The sequence below is a fragment of the Leopardus geoffroyi genome, chromosome B2 (genome assembly GCF_018350155.1).
Source record: "Leopardus geoffroyi isolate Oge1 chromosome B2, O.geoffroyi_Oge1_pat1.0, whole genome shotgun sequence".
Classification (NCBI taxonomy): domain Eukaryota; kingdom Metazoa; phylum Chordata; class Mammalia; order Carnivora; family Felidae; genus Leopardus; species Leopardus geoffroyi.
In genome coordinates this window covers 34,450,694-34,471,606 of record NC_059332.1, presented here as the reverse complement: position 1 = coordinate 34,471,606, position 20,913 = coordinate 34,450,694, and the positions used below count along the sequence as shown (strand labels likewise).

Genomic DNA, 20,913 nt, shown 5'->3' with positions numbered 1-20,913 from the left:
GAAAAAAAAAATTAAAAAAAAAAAAAAAATTCAACTTTACCCTTCTACTTATTAGTTTGTATACTTTTAAATGTGTGGGGTTTTTTACAGGTTAGGGTTAGGTATAATTTATGGGTCTTGGTTCTTATAATTTTTTTTTTGTATCCACATAAAAAAAGTTGTTTATTTGATTACTTAGTAGAGTGGAAAATATTTGAAATAATATGACAACTAACCAGCAGGTTCAACAAAGCAATCATTGATACTGGGGATGAATGTTTATTTTGCCTTTACTAACGAAAATCATACATTTATATGGACTATATATTTTCTTCAGCAAAAATTGTAAGTTCATTGAAAAGCAAAATAACAAATGTCCAACATCAAGTAACAGGGATAAAAGGACATTTTGCATTAATGAACGTATTCATGTTTCTCTAAAATGACACAGGATCTTTTTTCCCTTTCATACACACTAAATTTCATTGGTCTACTAAGAATGAGTAAAACATTATTTGAAATGTTTTATCTGTTAGGATTTTGGTTCAAGTTGTCAAGCCGTTTTTGTTTTTGTTTTAGTTGTCAAACCTTAACTGCAGATAGAATTTTAAAAATATCTGTAGATAGGCTTTTTTTTTTTTTTTAATATATAATGGAAGTTTTAAACTACACAGACCTGGGGAGAATAGTCTTATGAACCTCTACCTATTCTCCAGATGTAGTAACTATCAACATTTTTTTTGTGCTTTTTTTTTTTTTTTTTTTTTTAAGTTATTTAGAGAGAGAGAGTGTGTGTGTGCACATGGGGCAGGGGCAGAGAGAGAGAGAGAGGGGGGAAAGAATCCATCCCAAGCAGGTTTTGCGCTGTCAGCACAGAGCCCAGTGTGGGGCTCGATCTCATGAACCATGAGATAATAATGAGTGACCTGAGCCGAGATCAAGAGTCAGATGCCTAACTGAGCCACCAGGTGCTCCCAGTGTGCTTTTAAGACCATTAAGTTCTCACAAATATTATAAAATGGTAGTGGTATTGGTGCATCGGATTTTTCTCTTAGTATTTTCCAAAAGTTTTGTTATAAATACAGAAACTTCAGAAGCAGTGTGTTTTAGTTCAGAGACTTGACTTTGGACAAATAGTAATTATGAAACTGTTTTAATCCTTAGCTTCTGTCAATTCATAGCCTGAGGAAAAAATAATGTTTTAGCTTTTCGTTTAGAACAAAGCAGTCCAAATATTCTGTATCTACATAATAAAGTATTCATCTGGAAGGTTAGGTCATCTTCAAAGTGTATTATCTGAGGAATGCCGTCGTTTTAAGAGTTTTTTTTTTTTTTTTCTATATCCTTCTCTTTCTCTAAAAACTTGGTCCTTGCTGTGCTTTTAGGCCCCAAATATGTATCTTCTGTTTAAACTTGAGGCCTTCCAAACTTGAGGCCCAGATTTTCACCTATGTCTTAAATCTAAATCTGTTTAAATACCATCTCTGGGGGCGCCTGGGTGGCGCAGTCGGTTAAGCGTCCGACTTCAGCCAGGTCACGATCTCGCGGTCCGTGAGTTCGAGCCCCGCGTCAGGCTCTGGGCTGATGGCTCAGAGCCTGGAGCCTGTTTCCGATTCTGTGTCTCCCTCTCTCTCTGCCCCTCCCCCGTTCGTGCTCTGTCTCTCTCTGTCCCAAAAATAAATAAACGTTGAAAAAAAAAAATTAAAAAAAAAAAAATAAATAAATAAATACCATCTCTGTAGAAGCTGCACACCAACACCCCCGCCTCTCATCCCCAGCCAGAAAGCTCTTCCCGGTTTTCCTCTTTAGCTGTTAATAACTCCATTATTCTTGTCGGTCATTTTTCACTCTTCCTTTGCTTCCTAACTAAGCTCAGTGAGTCACTAAAACACTTTGTTTCTGACTTTATAATGTCTTCTTTATTTTTTTGTCCTTTTCATTTCTAGTACAATTATCCTAATTTGGTTAACATGTTAAAGTAGGAGATTATCCCTAATCTATAATGAACTTGATACATACCAAAATTAAGCTATGTTTCTAAAGTAAACTAAGGCATTTTTGTCTCTTTCAGAAAGAGAAGGCTTCAGTCAGCCCTCTATAGCAGAGACATCATTTTGAAGGCCTAAGTAATCACTGTATTTAAACTAAGATGATACATAAGACTTGAAAATCACTTAGCTCAAATAACTTGGAGAACGGTGACTGGCAGGGCCCACAGTTTATTGTGGGGGACAGGGGGTAGGGTGTAAGCAGCAGCCTTTCTTAGACCACAGAAATGGCCCAGATGAGTTCCTTCCAGGCCATAATATCTTCAAGTGCTTCGCAGTTGAGGAAATATTAAGTGTATATTATACACTCTGATGACTTCTTGGTGTTTTTAAGGCTAAAAGTACCAGTGTATGGGTTACTTGAAATTCTTCTCTTGTCCCTTGTGCCATATTTCCTGACCAAGATAGTTCCTGTCTAAAAGCTACTTCTGCTGAAATTGACATGATACTCTTTTCATTATTTTTCTTTACGGACTCCTAGAATTGAAGTTTGTCAGAAAGATAGGAGCCTGAGGTTAGTTAGGAGGGTATAAAATAGAAACAGGAAAGTAAGTGATCCTCATTAGCTGTCATCCAGCCTCCAGGGGCCTTGGGCCTGATTCCTTTCCAGACGGGTTGTAGTTTATCAACTTGGCTTGCCTTTGGTTAGCTTATGGAGATCTTTTTTTCTTTCTGCTCTTCTGGGAAATGTTTGAATTTCCTCCTGGTAGGAACCAGGACTCAATTTGAGATTACTGATTTAGGGAATAAAAGAATTAAATTCCATATTGCTTTACATAATCCAGAATATCTGATTATTTTATTCTATGGGAATTAGGAATAAAATGTGGATTCTGAGATACTTACACAGAAACTAATAGTTATTAAGAGTGGAAAATGGAGGAGTAAAATACATTGCTAGGAAGCCTTGTCTGGGGGAGCAGACCTTGGAATGAGATTCAAGAGTGTTGCTACTAAGTAGCTATATGGTCTTGGGCAAATTAAATTAATCAACCTTTCCGGGCCTTATTTTAATTGTAAAATGAGTGGGTTAGATTAGATAGTATTTTAAGATTTCTTTGAATCTCTGAAATTCTAAAAGGAATGGTTTCTCAGGAAAAAAAAAAAACAAAACCTCCTAATTTATGTACTGTTCCTAGTAGTTTTCCAGCTATTGCTTCATATACATATTTTTCTATTTCCTTCAGAGGTTAGGAAAAGAAATAATTATAGAAGGAGTCAGAATTCCTAAGTTGGATTAGATTTTAATGTTGTTATTTATCTGTGTTTCTCCACTGAGTTTATTCTGGATTCCTATTTTCTACCTTGTATCTGTGTCCATTTCCTTTCTTTTATTGCTTTTACTTGTCTTTACAGTGTTGACTTTCATATTCCTCTTTTCACTGCTTTTTGCTACTGCTTTTTTTTCTAGCTCTTCTTCACTGCTCATATTTCATTGTGGCATGGTATTCATCAGACAGACCCTTGAGTCTGAGCTATCACCAAATTAAATTTAGATATCCTAATAGTTGTTAGGATTAACGGGACCCTTCTACTCTATAGTACATAAAGCTAAACAGAGGAGTCCAAAGATAAAGGGAGTGAGGGAGCTTGAAGGGAGAATGAGTGGTGTGAATGAGAGTTTCTAAGGATTAATTTGCTATTATGATTTAAACTATAAGTTAAGATATTGAAGTCTTGATGACGGTGACTCTGCCAGTGACAGCTTGGTCCTGGAGTCCTAATGGACTGTGAATTTCTTGCGGGCAGGAGGTGCACCTCTGATCCTGAATCCTTTGTGTTCAGGGGTATGCTGTAGGCTAAGCGCTAGTTGAGCTCAATTGCGGTTAGGACGGATTCTTTCTTCAAGGTGTTCTCTGGTAGGCTGGACGTGAAGAGTGCGGTACAGACTCTTTTCAGTAAGACTGTCACTACCATGTGGAGAGATTGGACAACAGACAGAGCTTCTTCTAAGCCTCGTTTCCTCACCTGTAATATTGAGCAGGGGCAGTTGTGAGAATTAAATGAGACAGTGCCTATAAAGCACTTAGCCCAGAGTCTGGTATATGTGTTCAGTAATCATTAAATGCCATCATAGTTTCATTAACAAGCACCTTTATATTTCAGGCATTCGGCTCTTTTAGGTTCTAAGTAGTGTTGCTACAGAATAAATGAGACAAGAGCCTGTTCTTAGAAAAGATAGAATATATGCACAAAAGATAAACAACAACCTAGGCCCCACAGTAAGTGGCAAATGAGTGGTTTACTTAAGAACTTGAGGGGCAGGAATAATTGCTGAGCAGATGAGAACTTCAGAAAGGTGACAACTTGATCTGAACTCTGAAGGACTAGTTAGCAAGCTAAGAGAACAGGCTCTTACAAATTATAAACGGAATGCTATAGCTCTGCTACTGTGTAATCTCAAGCACGGTTACTCACCCCTCTCCCAGGATCGTTGAGAGAATTAAATGAGTTAGTATATGTCGGGCACTGAGAAGTGCTTCAGGCATGGTGAGAGCATGATAAATTAGTAGTACAAGTTGAGAGGAGAGAGAGTGCATTTCAGATAGAACACTGAGTGATAACGAACGGGAGATATTCTGGATTTTTGTTGGAAACGATGAGGCCAAATTGGCTGAGGGGAATAACTTGTTGGAAAATAGCTGGTGATTATGTAGGGGCAGGATTATGAATGATTAAGTCCGGTGTTAGGAAGTCTTTTCTATAGGTACTGAGGCAACTTGGGAGGATTTCTTGGCTTATTTGTGAGGCACTCTGGCATTTCTCACTTTCTTTCCTGATTTCATTATAACTGAAACTTGTGTTTAAACTAATTTTGACAATGAAACTCATGATCCTTCCTGAACCATTTGTCCATTTCTTTTTGTAAACGTGAATTCTTTTACTTTTTTTCTCTCCATGTTTTAGTTGTTTACATAATCCTAACTCCTTTTCTCCAGATTTTCCTCTCTGTCCTCAGAAACCCCAGTCTAGATCCTAAATCACTAAAGCCATAATGTAGAAAGGGCCAGGGGGAGGGAGAAAGAGAGGAAGGGAGGGAAATAACCTGTAGTCCAGCCATCTTGTTTTACAGATGAGGACATTGATGTCTAGAGGAAGTACAGTCACATGTTCAAGATCCACAGCTAATTAATGAGCAAGCCTGCACCTTTTAGAGCTAAACTAGGTCTGGGTTTTTTTTGTTTGTTTTTTGTTTTTTGTGTTTTTTGCTGTCCTATCTAGTGTGATTCTCAACCATCTGAGTGGTAATTACAGTAGAACTACCAATAATTTTTCTACTATTACTATTAAAAACCAAGATAAAAAATAATTTTACTACCAAGAAAAATGTGAGAGTGATTCACACTTAAAAAAAATTTTTTTTTTTTAATGTTTACTTATTTTTGAGAGAGATACAGAGTGTGAGTGGGGAAGGGCAGAGAGGAGACACAGAATCTGAAGCAGGCTCCAGGCTCTGAGCTGTCAGCACAAAGCCTGATTTGGACTCAGACTCACAGACCACAAGATGATGACCTGAGCTGAAGTCGGACACTTAACCGACTGAGCCACCCAGGCGCCACGTAATTCACACTTCTTTAAAAAAATTTTTTTAAATGTTTATTACTTGAGAGAAAGAGAGAGACAGAGAGCAAGCAGGGGAGGGGCAGAGAGAGAGAGGGAGACACAGAATCTGAAGCAGGCTCCAGGCTCTGAGCTGTCAGCACAGACCCCCGACGTGGGGCTTGAACTCATGAACCGCAAGATCATGACCTGAGCTGAAATCTGCCGCTGAACCGACTGAGCCACCCAGGCACCCCCACACTTCTTTTTTTTTTTTTTTTTTTTTTTTTTTTTAAATTTTTTTCAACGTTTTTATTTATTTTTGGGACAGAGAGAGACAGAGCATGAACGGGGGAGGGGCAGAGAGAGAGGGAGACACAGAATCGGAAACAGGCTCCAGGCTCTGAGCCATCAGCCCAGAGCCCGACGCGGGGCTCGAACTCACGGACCGCGAGATCGTGACCTGGCCGAAGTCGGACGCTTAACCAACTGCGCCACCCAGGCGCCCCACCCCCACACTTCTTAATGAGAAACCCATGATTACATTTCTTGGATGAGCATTACTATTCTTGAAGTAATATTTGAAACCAAAACTCCAAAATCTGCTTTAAGAAGAAAAGGGTTTCTTTCTTTCATTTTTAGAGTTGTGAATTATAGTAGCATTGTAAACATAAATAGCATTCTCAGAAAAAGTGGACTTTTTGTTTCTATCATTTTACTGATTGATGTGCTTGTACAATTAGCATGGAGAGTTGGGACCTCTGGTACTTTGGCCTTGCAGCCCCCAACCCTATATTTCTATTACAGTAGGCTCTTGAGTCAACATCTTCTCCAGCCTGTTACATTTTATTATATGCCACAAATAATGGTGAGAAACTTATTTCAGCATTGTTTTCTTCTACACAGTTTCCCTATGTAGATGCAGGATAATGGAAGATTGATTGATTGATTGATTGATTGATTTATTAAAGAAAAAAATTTTTTTAACATTTATTTTTGAGAGACAGAGAGACAGAGTGTGAGCAGGGGAGGGGCAGAGAGAGAGGGAGAAACGGAATCCGAAACAGGCTCTAGGCTCCGAGCTGTCAGCACAGTGCCCGATGCGGGGCTCGAACTCACGGACTGTGAGATGATGACCTGAGCTGAAGACGGACGCTTAACCGACTGAGTCACCCAGGTGCCCCTAAATTTTTTTTTAATGTTTATTTTTGAGAGAGAGAGAGAGAGAAGACAGAGCGTGAGTGGAGGAGGGGCAGAGAGAGAGAGGGAGACACAGAATCTGAAGCAGGCTCCAGGCTCCGAGCTGTCAGCCCAGAGCCCGACGCGGGGCTCGAACCCACGGACTGTGAGATCATGACCTGAGTTGAAGTCGGCCGCTCAACCGACTGAGCCACCCAGGCGCCCCTACAATGGAAGATTTGTAAAGTTCTAAACTTAGTTTCTGGTCACTCGAGATGCTCAATAAATACTCCCTTTTTATAGAGTAGATAATTTTTTCTTGTATATAATGTCCATTCCAAGCCACCAAATAAATGATTATCACACTGTTTTTTTCCCTTGAAAGGTATTGTTTGAACTTTGGCAAGATGTCCTTACTGCATTTTGAAAATTTGCATGGTGTACAAATACTTCTTAGTCACTTTGAGTATACTTTTATCATGAATCATTTTGCAACTGGTAACAATGTTCTATAGTCTTTCCCATGATTACGGAAAGAAAAAGGCATGAGTTACCTAAAAATGCCCCAGACCTCTGCTTATCCTGCTGTATTCCTTCAAAGAAAATAGGCTCCTGGACTAGATTCATTTTTACTGAAGTACTAATTTTTCTTTATCATTCTTTTTCAACATTTATTTATTTTTGGGACAGAGAGAGACAGAGCATGAACGGGGGAGGGGCAGAGAGAGAGGGAGACACAGAATCGGAAACAGGCTCCAGGCTCTGAGCCATCAGCCCAGAGCCCGACGCGGGGCTCGAACTCACGGACCGCGAGATCGTGACCTGGCTGAAGTCGGACGCTTAACCGACTGTGCCACCCAGGCGCCCCTCTTTATCATTCTTAAACACTGAAGTTGAATTGTATAATCCACAGATGTATACAAATTTTTTCTCCCATATCCTTAAAGCTTTGTATCCAGTCACTTAGTTACTATATTTCCCATGGTTTGGTTTCTTTTTTCCTGTCTTCCCTTTTCTGAAGGGAGAAGGGATTTTTTTCAATCTGCCTTGTGATCTGCAATTTCTTTTGTATTTGGAAAATTGTTTTGGTATAAGTCCTGTAATTCTCATACATTGAGAAAGAAAGAGACTGTTTTGTAATTGTCATTCTTATATCAGTAGTATAATTTATATTTCCAATTTTGTAAACTATTAAATTTCTGCTATTGCTGTGTTAGCTGTCATGTATCATTTATACGCACTGTAGTTATGTTTGGTCATACTAAGTTCACGTCCACTGTTGTCAAAGTGGAAATACCATGGCTGGGGTGTATTTATGTATTGCTTCTAGAATTGAAGCCATTGACGAACAGGAAACTGAAAGCTGAAAGTTCAGGAAATGTATTGTATTGAGACTTTGTGGAAAAAATATATATGATACTGAAATCCATGACCATTTGAAGCCTGAAAAATTTATATATGAGTTTAGTCAGAAACGAATATTATGGATTCTTGTAACAATGCTGTCAGATGCTTAAATATGATAATGGATGCAGTATGTGCATTGCGGGCCAGGAAAATTGTGCAATGCTAGAAAAAAATGCAACAGATTATTATATGTGTTCAACTATACGCTTTCAAGAAATAAAACAGCTGGCACATCTATCAAATTCTTCAAGGATGTCATGTTTTCAGAGAATTGCAGTTTGGGGTTTAGTTTAGTTCTTGGGAAGGGGAGGTCTCTATTTTACAAGGTAGTCCATTTTACTTTTAGGAAGTTCTGATGGGTAAGTTTTATTTTTTCAAGTTGAACTTTGTTCCCCTATAATTTATTAATATGTTCTATATTTTCTTAGTGTTGAAAATAATTGACTAAAATGACTTCAAAAGTTAAATGTATGTTAACTTTTATTTTTTCATGTATTGTGGCATTTTAGGTGCCTCATAAAATACTACCATTGGAATCTTTATTTTTGAACTTATTTTGTAAATTTCTGTCAGAGGAGATGTGATTAACGTATATGCCTGGAACCTGTATTTTCTGTTTCTATACATAGCTGTTTTAACAGGATGTGATTTATATGGCTTCAACATTCTATTCTTTGAGACAAGTAGGAAGTTTTAACTTTGGAAGAGGACATTTTTCTAACAATTGTATTTTTGTTGCTGTTCCATTGTATATTTCAACAAAAGAGGTAACTAATGACTATTTCACTGCCACATTAAATGAGAATCCTATTTTTTTTTTTTTACAATGTTCTTTGTAGGAATTTCAGCTGCATTATATGTACTTATAATCATTTTATAAGTACTTATAAATCATTTTAATGGTCTCATTAAAATTAGCCTCTTGTCAGGATTGATTTTGGTTTATATCTGTTACGGTCACATGTTCGCTTCCAAACTGTCGTGGCAGCCAAGGGGGTAGAAAGCAATGACTGGCAAAGATTGGGGATTGGTTCCACTCCAGGCGGTGGGGAACATGGTTCCCCGGTGGAAAGTCCCAGAATGCTGTTTCCAGCAGAGGAGGGGAGGAATGGACTTGGGGCTGACAAAACAAGGAGTCTCACCAAGGCCAGACCACAAAGGGGCTGGGATGGAAGGTGAAAAAGTTGAACCGTGTGCGGTAGTTGCTCTTTTGTTGCAATAGATGTTTTTTTCCCAAGAACAAGACCTTATTATACTTCTCACGTATATTATTATATTATCGAACTTCTTATGTAGTACATGTTCATTGTACAAAAATCTAGAAACATGTATAAGTTAGTGACGAAAATTAATATTTCCTATAACATCTTTCCCTTCCTCAAATGTTCTTGATTTCTCTTCATTTAGCATCTAGGTTCCTTTTTTGTTTGTTTTTGAGAGAGAGAAAGTGCATGTATGTGCAGCATGGGGGTGGGGCAGAGGCAGAAGCAGAGGGAGAGAGAGAATCCCAAGCAGGCTCCCACGCTGTCATTGCACAGTCTGATGTGGGGCTCACACTTGAACTGTGCGATCGTGGCCTGAGCGGAAAGCGAGAATCAGACGCTTAACCGCTTAACTGACTGAGCCACTCAAGTGCTCCTAGGTTACTTTTTATTTATTTTAAAGTGTGCTTGTTGAACTGTTCTTTCTACAAATTGTGCTGCTAGTAACTTTTAGAATTAATTATGAAGGGAATAGGAGTCAGTTTTTAAAACCTTTGTTTTTGTTTGATACAATTGCCCTATTAATTTGTATCTTTTTGGGGGGAACAACCATAGGCATAATGAGAACACAGACATGGAAGGCAGAGTGGCTTTTACAGGGGAAATGGGAAAAATGGAGACCAAAAGACCTTTTTATAAGCTCTTAGGGAGCATGGACTAGGTTTTTCTTGTTACTGTTCTGTCAGTATCATCAGGCACTGTGCTTGGCATATAGTAAGTGTTCCATAAATAATTGTTGAATGAAGGGATGAGTTTCTCATTAAGCATTTTGAGTAGTTCATATTTCTTGCACCATGGATAATCAAGATCAATTATATTCATCCAAAATTAAGAGCCTTTGCTGTCACAGCCTTTTCTTTCTCTTTAAAATTTATTATTAAGTATAATTGACATGCAATATTACATTAGTTTCAGGTATACAACATAGCAATTTGGCAGTTCTGTGCATTGCTCTGTGCCCTCCATGATAAGTGTAATCCCCATCTGTTCCCATACAAAGTTATTATGGTATTATTGACTATATTCCCTCTGCTGTACTTTTTATCTGCATGCTTTACTTTGTAACTAGAATTTGTACCCCTTACTCCCCTTTACCTGTTTCACCCATTCTCCCACCCACCTCCTCTCTGGCAACCACCAGTTTGTTGTCTGTATTTAAGAGTCTTTTTTTGTGGGGCTCCTGGGTGGCTCAGTCAACTAAGTGTCCCAACTTCAGCTCAGGTCATGATCTCACGGTTAGTGAATTTGAGCCCTGCGCTGGGCTCTGTGCTGGCAGCTCAGAGCCTGGAGCCTGCTTTGGATTCTGTGTCTCCCTCTCTCAGCCCCTCCCCACTCATGCTCTGTCTCTCTCTCAAATAAACATTTAAAAAAAAGTCTTATTTTTTTTGTTTCTTTTTTCTTAAGTGAATATTTAATACTGATTATTGTTTAAAAAGGTATGATTTGAAAAGATATATGCATCCCTGGGGCCAAATACGGAAGCAGCCTAAGTGTCCATCAAGAGATAAATGGGTAAAGAAGGCATGATATACACGTGCGCGCGCACACACACACACACACACACAAATATTTCTCGGCCATAAAAAAGAATGAAATCTTGCCGTTTGCAAGAACATGGATGGACCTAGAGGGTATTATACTAAGTGAAATAAGTTAGAGAAAGACACATACTTATGATCTTACTTATGTGGAATCTAAAAAACAAAACAGAGACTCCTAAATACCAAGAACAAATGGTAGTTATCAGAAGGGAGGGGTGGGGGGGATGGGCAAAAAGGTGAAGGGGATTAAGAGACACAGACTTCTAGTTATAAAACAAATCAGGGGATGTAAAGGACAGCATAGAGAATATAGTCAATAACATTGTAGTAACTTTGTATGATGACAGGTGATAACTACTCATTGTGGTGAGCATTTCATAATGTATATAAATATCAAATCACTGTATTGTAAACCTGAAAGTAATATTGTATGTCAACTATACTTCAGTTAAATAAAAAAGGATATGTTTGTATGTATGTATGTATACATACACATACACCCCCAAAGTGAAAATCTCGTTTCTTTCCCTGAATCCCATTCCCAGAATTAGCTACTATTAGTGGTTTGTTATATTTCTTTTCAGATATTTCTTTGCATTCACTAATGTATATGCATTTTCTTTACACAAATAGAATAATAATATACGTTCTGTTCTGTGATTTGCTTTTTTTTTTTTTTTTTTCTCCCTTTAGGTCATTCTTAAACATCTTTACCTATCAGTTCATTTACAGCTGCTGCTTTATTTTTAGTTGCTGTATAATATTCCATTGGTGGGGCTGTATAATAATAGTCCAGTAAGGAGGCTTCAGTTGTGTCATGTGTTTTTTTTCTTAACTATTACAACTGTGTTGTGCTTAATGTCCTTTTGCATATAATTTTTCTTCTGTGAGAATATCTACAAGTAATTTCCTGGAAGTATTGCTGGGTTAAAGAATATTTTGCACTTAAACCCTTTATAGATACTGGCAAATTCACCTTTAAAATAATATTTACCACTTTGTACTTTCATTAAGGATATGGGGTGTTATTTACTGATAACTATACGTTTTCATTTTGCTGATTAGAAGTGTTCATCTTGAGAAAATGAATCCTTCTCATACTAATTTGAGATGTTCAGAAGATGATAGATTAATATGTTCCTGTTGCCTGAGGTGATCAGTTGAAGTCAAGTGAAAGAAGGTGCTCTGTACTGTCTATAGACCTGTTGTGTGCATTGCACTATTTGGCTATGGGAGATGAAGATGTTGGTTTTCTGGGGTTTTGTCTTAGAATGTGTAAGATAAACATTTATTAGTGACAGTCTGAAGGGGTAGAAGGCCCTGAGTGCTGGTTTGAGAAGTTTGGACCTGTGCTGGAGAACTATTTAAAGTCCTTGAATTGAGTATGGAAACCAATTTGACAATAAATTTCATATATTAAAATAAAAAAAATTAAAAAAAAAATAAAGTCCTTGAATTGGGATTGTACTGTGTGAGAGAGGCTTTACTGGCAGCATGTATAGAATGAATGGAAGTGAGTGAGTAGGCTGGAAGTAGGCGGGCCAGCTGGAGAACTGTGGTAATTCGGGAAGGAAATGAAAACCCAGAATATGGTGATAGATGCGGATTTGGAAAGAAGGATAGTAGGAAACACAATGAGTATTTGGCAAGTCCTGTTGATTAAATGGAGAAAAAATATATTAAAGTTGTAAACCTAGGAGAATAGCCAGATAATACAGATGATGAAGTAAATAGAAAAGGGGATAATTTTGAAAAAGTTGGTTTTCTTTGAAAAGGTAGGGATATAAAAGGGTTCTACTTATAGTCAGGCAATTCGAGATCAAAACTGCAGAAGCCTGGATGGCTTAGTTGGTTAAGCGACTGACTTTGGCTCAGGTCATGATCTTGCGGTTCTTGGGTTCAAGCCCTGCATTAGGCTTTGTGCTGACAGCACAGATTCTGCTTTGGATTCTCTGTCTCCCTCTCTCTCTGCCTGTCCCTGCTCATGCTCTGTCTCAAAAATAAATAAACGTTAAAAAAACTGCAGAACGGAAGACAGAGAAATTAGAAGTAGATTTGGTTATAATACAGGTAGTAGTTGGAATTAAGAGTGGTAAGTTCTGGTAAGATGAAGTTGACAGGGGAAGAGCAGTTGATTGAGAACTACATTTTGAAAAGGGGTACTCTCAATAATGGGAGATGGGATGAAAGAAAAATCAAGGAAAGAAGAAATTAATAATTGGGAGCAGGAAAAGAATCAGGATTTATATCTGCATATGATACAATACTTACCTGATGTTTTCCAGGCACATGCTGTGTTCTTCTTTTGGTAGTGATACCTCAGAAAATTTTAATGGTTATCTTAAAGATGGAGTTAATTTTTTTTTTTTTTTTAATATTTATTTACTTTTGAGAGATAGAGACAGAGTGTGAGCAGGCAAGGGGCAGAGAGAGAGGGAGACACAGAATCTGAAGCAGGCTCCAGGCTCTGAGCTGTCAGCACAGAGCCCGATGTGGGGCTTGAACTCAGGAACCACGAGATCATGACCCGAGCTGAAGTCAGAAGCTCAACTGACTGAGCCACCCAGGCGCCCCAAGATGGAGTTAATTTTATTCCTGAAGTTATACTTGAGTTTTGGTGTCATATGCTTTGTTCCTTTTAGTTTCATAAAAATCTTTTCATCTTAATATCTGTGGGTCCTAAACAAGAAAAAAATACAGCTTATGGTTGGGTAAAGTCCATATACCTTGTACATTTTCCCCCCTCATATTTAAGGTATTATTAGTCACCTGAGAGTGAATGAGTTTATCAGATCTTTACTGAAAACAGCTTTTTCAGAAAGAGAGTGAAGGGGTGCACAAAAAGGCCCTGAGCTCCTGGCCAGAGCAGCAGGCCAAGGAAGTGAGAGGGAAACAAAGCAGGGAGATGGGGCACAGGAGACCCGTTGCAACTCCTTTACAGTCCAGCCGATGGGGCTCACTCAGCTAGCTGGAAGCAGGCCCCAGGGGCTAAGGTGCGTAAATCCAGGCCTCAATGAGGGGCATCACAGCCTTGAGCAGTTAATTGATCGTTTAGAAAAATGTTTCCTGGCTTTTGAAACTTGGCCAATAACCAGTGGTAAGAATCCATATATTTTTAGGACATAGTGTGAATTTAGAGTTTTTACTGTTGTAGTGCTTGTCAGGATGGAGCCTACTTACAGGAAATGATACAGTATCAAATAGGACTTCTGATACTATGTGAAACGGTTAGAGTTGCAGCCTCAGGAGTCATTCTACCTGGTTTCACTGTTCACCAGCAATATCGTGCCTCTTAATTTTACCATCTGGAAATGGCAAGAACAGTTCCTATTTTGTACAGGGTTATTGAGAGAGGCTCCGTCATGGAACTTACCATTCTTACCAGCACTGTGCAAGGTGGTAAGTGGAGGGAAAAAATGGTAGGGCTGATTGCTGTAGTTACTTGTTCTTTTATATTAGGTAATAAGGAAGGCCTCTCTGATAAGTATTTGAGCAGAGACCTACCTGAAGGAAGTCAGGGAGCCAACTATGCTGGGGGAGGAAGGAGTTCTAGACAGAGGGAAGAGTGAGCGCAGAAGCCCTGCAGAGAGGCATGTTGGAGGCTGTAGCGAGAAGGCCAGTGTAGCAAAAACGGGGAGTGAGAGGAGGAGTAATAGGAAACAGTTTCAGAGATAGCCACTGACCAGCATGCGGGGTGTTAAGTGCAAGAAGGACTTTTTGGATTTTGGATTTTATTCTGTGTGAGATGGGAAGCTGTTGGAGTGTTGCCAGAGTAATTTTTTTAAGCTAGTCTGATTGTCGCTTCTTTGCTTCAGTTCTCTATTTCCTTTGGAATGAAGTTCACATGCTTTATTCTGGCACACACAGTCCTTCACAGTCAGCTTCTGCCTATTTAGTATCATCGGCATCCTTTCCACATGTATCCTCCACTTTGGCCAAATTGGATTAGATGCAGTTCCTTGGATTGGCCGTGATGATTCATGTCTTTGTGTCTTTCTGCATGTTATTTGCCCTTTGAGAAACTCTCCCCCTCAGCGCACATAGTCATTGGCTGTGTTTTGGAGGGTCCTCTTTGTGCTCCGAGGGCACTCTGTGCCTTGTTCTCTCACCTTTCCCTCTCCCCTAGCAACTTTGTACTCGAGCCACAGTCCTGGAATGTGCTGTGTTCTTTTCCCAGCCTCGATTTTGCTCTTGCCCCACACCCCTGCCACTTGAAATTAATGTCCATCCTTCAAGAACCAGCTGGAATACTGCCTTCTTTTCCCTGCTTTCTAAACCTCCATCTTTCCCCTGCCCTTAACAAATATTTTGTAGCTCTCTCGTACTTAATCAGTTATCTTGAATTGAAATGCTTCTTTGCCCCACCTCACCCCAAATCCTTGGCCTTGCTCCTTTCAGTTTCCATTGTGGCTCCCAGTATAGCGGCTTGCTCAGATTTTGCATTCAGTAGGTACTCATGGTGTACAGGATTCACAGCATAAGTAGAAAACTGTTGGGTTTCAAGATGCTGAAGGCAAAGCAGCAAAAATGAACAACCAAAGTGAGGCAGCTGTGAAATTAACCAAAAAAACTTACTGTGACATAATGTTGATGATGGCGTGGTTACCTTGGTTCTCTCATATATTTACTATTGGCACCAAAAATTGGTGCACCCCTTTTGGAATGTAGTTTAGCAAAATGGATTCGAAAACATAAATGTTCATGGGTTTTGACCCAGTGACACCATTTCCAGAAACCATCTTGAGAAAATAATGCGGTGGTTGCTTTGGCAGCACGTATGCTAAAATTGGAACGAGAGGTGCCTGGGTGGCTCAGTTGTAAAGCGTCTGACTCTTGGTCTTGGCTCAGGTCATGATCTCACGGTTTCTTGAGTTCGAGCCCCACGTCGGGCTCTGTGCTGGCAGCACGGAACCTGCTTGGATTCTCTCTCCCTCTCTTTGCCCCTTGCCCACTTCCCCTATTTCTGCCTCTCTCAAATAAATAAAACTTGAAAACAAAGTAAAATAAAGTAGCAATGATAGAGAAGATTAGTGTGGCCCCTGTGCAAAAATGACATGGAAATTCATGAAGCATTCCATATTTTTTGTAAGTTGTATCTCAATTAAAAAAAAAAGGGGCGGGGTCGTGAGATCCAGCCCTGCATTAGGCTCCACACTTAGCATGGAACCTGCTTGAGATTCTCTCTCCTTCTGTCTCTCTCTTTGTCCCTCCCCCACCCCTAAAATTAAAAAAAAAAAAAAAAAAATTAAAAAAGGAAATAATACAAACCAGGATGACAGTTATAACTACTAATGTTTGAAAGTTTACTGTGTGACAGTCACCATGCCAAGCCCTTACTTAATTTAATTTTCAAAATTCCAAGAGGTGTGAATATTGTTAATCTCATGTGATAGACGGGAAAATTGAGGCACAAAGTAGTTGGGTGACTTGCCCAAGCAGCACTCATATAGCTGCTATTGTTGTCAAGCCAGGGTTGCCACTAAAGCAGACTGTTAAGAATCCATACTCGTTGAGGCACCTGGGTGGCTCAGTCGGTTAAACCTCTGATTCTTGATTTTGGCTCAGGTCATGATCTCACTGCTCGTGCGATCGAACTTGCTTGGGATTCTGTTTCTCCCTCTCTCTCTGCCCCTCCCCTGCTTGTGCTTGTGCTCTCTGTCTCTCAAATAAACGTAAAAAATAAAATTAAAATCTTAAAAAAAAGGAATCCATACTTTCTCTTTTTTTTTTTTTTTTTTAATTTTTTTTTTTTCAACGTTTATTTATTTTTGGGACAGAGAGAGACAGAGCATGAACGGGGGAGGGTCAGAGAGAGAGGGAGACACAGAATCGGAAACAGGCTCCAGGCTCTGAGCCATCAGCCCAGAGCCCGACGCGGGGCTCGAACTCACGGACCGCGAGATCGTGACCTGGCTGAAGTCGGACGCTTAACCGACTGCGCCACCCAGGCGCCCCTCTTTTTTTTTTTTTTAAGATTTTATCTTTAAATCTCCACACCAACCTGGGCCTCGAACCCACAACCCTGAGATCAAGAGTCACACACTCCACCAACTGATCCAGCCAGGCACACCAAGAATCCATACTCTTTTTAAAAAATTTATTTTTAAGTTTATTCATTTATTTTAAGAGAGGGAGGGAGAGGGAGCAAGTGAGAGCAGGGGAGGGGCAGAGAGAGAGAGAGAGAGAGAGCGCGCGAAGGAGCATCCCAAGCATGCTCCACACTGTCAGCATGGAACCTGACATGGCACTCTATCTCACAAACTGTGAAATTATGACCTGAGCTGAAACCACGAGTCAGATGCTTGCTTATTAACCTTCTGAAGCACCCAGGTGCCCCAAGAATCCATACTCTTAATTATTTAGTATGATAAATGCCTAGGCACAAAAATGTTCACAGCAGTGTTACATAAAATAGATACATTGGAAGAATGTATGTTAGGAGCTAATGTCCATTCAAGAAGATAATTTTTCTAACAGCTGTATTGAGATAAAATTCACATAGCCTGGTATTCACCTCTTTAAGGTGTGTTAATCAGTGGTTTCCAGTATATTTACAGAATTGTGGGGCACCTGGGTGGCTCATCAGTTGAGCTTCTGACTTTGGCTCAGGTCATGATTTCACCATTCATGAGTTCGAGCCCTGCCATCGGGCTTGCTGCTATCCGCACAGAGCCTGCTTCAGATTCTCTGTCCTCTTCTCTCTCTACCCTTTCCCCGCTCAAACTCTCTCTCTGAAAAATGATTAAACATTAAAATAAAAAGATTTCAACAATATATTCACAAAATCATGCAACTATTCCCATTATCCCACTTCAGAGCATTTTGTCACCCCCAAAAGAAATGTCACACCCGTTAGCAGTCACTCCTACTTCTAACCATTACTCTCAGGGACCACCATTCTACTTTCTGCCTCTATAGATTTGCCTGTTCTGGACATTTCATATCAATGGAATCATAGCATATATGGTATTTTTTTGTCTTGCTCTCACTTAGCATAGTATTTTCAAGATTTGTTCATGTAGCATATTATCAGTACTTTATTGCTTTTCATTGCTGAATAATATTGTGTTGCATGAATATACATTTTGTTTACCCATTCAGTAGTTAATGGATATTAGGGTTGTTTCTACTCTTTGGCTAATATGAATAATGCTGTTATGAACATTGATGCATAAGGTTTTGTGTGGACATATGTTTTCATTTGTCTTAGAACTGTTGATCAAATGATAACTGTTTAACTTTTAGAGGAATTGCCACACTGTTTTCCAAAGCAGCTGTACCATTTTGCATTCCCACTAGCAATGCGTGAGGGTTCTACTTTTTCTACATTTTTGTCAGTGTTTGTTACGATCTTTTTTTCTAATAGCCATCCTATTGGGTATGGAGTGGTCTGTTACTGTGGCTTTGATCTGCATTTCCCTACTTTCCCTCAGCATCTTTTCATGTGATTATTTGCTATTTATGTATCTTCTTTGGGGGAAATGTGTATGTGAATACTTTGCCCATTTTTTTAACTTTTATTTTTCAAGTAATCTCTGTACCCATTGTGGGGCTCAAATTCATAACCCCGAGATCAAGAGTCACATGCTCCACAACTGAGCCAGCCGGGCACCCCTGCCCATTTTTTAATTGGGTTATTTGTTTTCTTTATTACTGAGTTGTAGATTTTTTTTTATTGAAGTATAGTTGACATTATGTTAGTTTCAGGTGTACAATATAGTGATGTGAAAATTAGATACATTATGAAATGCTCACCATGGTAAGTGTAGTCCTATGTCACTAAATGAAGTTATTACACTATTATTGACTGTATTCCCTATGCTATGCTTTTCATCCCCATGACTTATTTATAACTGGAAGTCTGTACCTCTTAATCCCCTTCACCTATTTCATCTCTCTCCAACTCCCTCCCTTCTTGTAGCCATCAGGTTTTTTTCCTATATTTATGACTCTGTTTCTGTTTTGTTTTTTAGGTTCTATATATAAGTGAAATCCGATGGTATTTATCTTTCTCTGTCTGACTTATTTAGCATAATATGCTCTAGGTCTATAGATGTTGCGAATGCATGATTTCACTCTTTTGTGGCCAAGTAATATTCCATTGTGTACACACACCACATTTTCTTTAGCCATTCATGTATCGATGGACACTTGTGTTGGCTTCTGTATCTTGCCTGTTGTAAATGGTGCTTTAGTAAACATAGGAGTGCCAGTATGCTTTTCATTTAGTGTTTTCTTTGATTAAATGTCCAGAAATGGAATTACTGGGTCATATGGTATTTCTACTTGCAATTTTTTGAGGAGCCTCCATACTGTTTTCTGTAGTGGTTACATCAATTTCCATTCCCAACAACTAATGCAAGGAAGTTCCCTTTTCTCCACATTGTTGCCAACAGTTGTTATTTCTTATCTTTTTGATAATAGCCATTTTGACAGGTGTTAGTTAATATCTCATTGTGGTTTTAATTTGAATTTCCTTGATAAGTGATGCTAAGCATCTTTTCATGTACTTGTTGGCCGCCTATATGTCCTCTTTGGGAAAATATCTGTTTAGGTCCTCTGCCCAGGTTTTAATCAGATTGTCTTTTGGTGTTGAGTTGTATGAGTTCTTTATATATTTTGCATTAATATATTTTGGATATATCATCAGCAGATATCTTTTCCCATTCAGTAGGTTGCCTTATTGTTTTGTTGGTGGTTTCCTTCACTGTGGAAAAGCTTTATAGTTTGATATCCCAGTTTTGTTTTGTTTTGTGTTTTGCTTTTGTTTTCCTTGTCTGGGGAGACATATATAAAACAAGTTACTAAGGCCAGTGTCTAAGAGTTTACTGCCTGTGTTTTCTTTTAGAAGTTTTATAGTTTCAGGTCTTACATTTAGATCTTTAATACATTTTGAGTTTCTTTTTGTATGTGGTGTAAAAAAGTGGTCCAGTTTCATTCTTTTGTATGTAGCTGCCCAGTTTTCTCAACGCCATTTATTGGAAGAGATGGTCTTTTCCCCATTGTGTATTTTTGCGTCTTTTGTCGTAGATTCATTGTACCATAGAACCTTGGGTTTATTTCTGGGCTTTGTATCCTGTTCAGTTGATCTATGTGTCTCCTTTTGTGCCAGCAGCATACTGTTTTGATTACTATTGCTTTGTAGTATAGTTTGAAATCTGGGATTGTAATATCTCCAGCTTTGTTCCTCTTTCTCAAGATTACTTTGGCTATTTGGGATCTCTTGTGGTTCTATACACATTTTAGGATTTTTCTAGTTCTGTGAAAAATGCCATTGGTATTTTGATAGGGATTGTATTGAATCTGTGGATTGGTTTGGGTAGTATGGACATTTTAATAATACTAATTCTTACGATCCATGGTCATGGTATATAACTTTTTAATTTATTTGTTTGTCTTCATTTCTTTTTTCCAGCAATATCTTGCAGTTTTTTTAGAGTACAGATCTTTCACCTTCTTTGTTAAATTTATTCCTAGGTATGTTATTATTTTTGATGCAATTATTTTCTTAATATCTTTTTCTGATAGTTTGTTATTAGTGTATAGAAATATAACTGATTTCCATATGTTGGTTTTGTATCTTGCTATTTTTACTGAATTCATTTATTATTTCTAGTAATTTTTTGGTGGAGTCTTTAAGGTTTTCTGTATATAGTATCATGTCATCTGCAAATAGTGACAGTTTACTTGTTTCTTACCAGTTTGGAGGCTTTTTATTTCTTTTTCTTGTCTGATTACTGTGGTTAGGACTTCCAGTACTATGGTGAATAAAAGTGGTGAAAGTCGGCATCCTTCTTCCTGATCTTAGAGGAAAAGCTTTTCACTGTTGAGTATGATGTTAGTTGTGCTAATATTTTGTTGAGGGTCTTTACATCTATGTTCATTAAGGTATTCTGTAAGTTTTTTGGGGGTAGGGTAGTGTCTTTGGTTTTGATCAGGGTAATCGCTGGCCTTATA

The 20,913-nt window shown here is 38.7% G+C and overlaps 1 protein-coding gene and 1 pseudogene across 6 annotated transcripts in view; both read left to right on the top strand.

Annotated features, from left to right (window-relative positions):
- FKBP5 (FKBP prolyl isomerase 5) overlaps positions 1–20,913 on the top strand; it is a 119,459-nt gene that overhangs the window by 7,947 nt on the left and 90,599 nt on the right. The gene's annotated exons all lie outside the window — the stretch shown is intronic.
- On the top strand, positions 15,943–16,040 carry LOC123610036 (annotated as a pseudogene).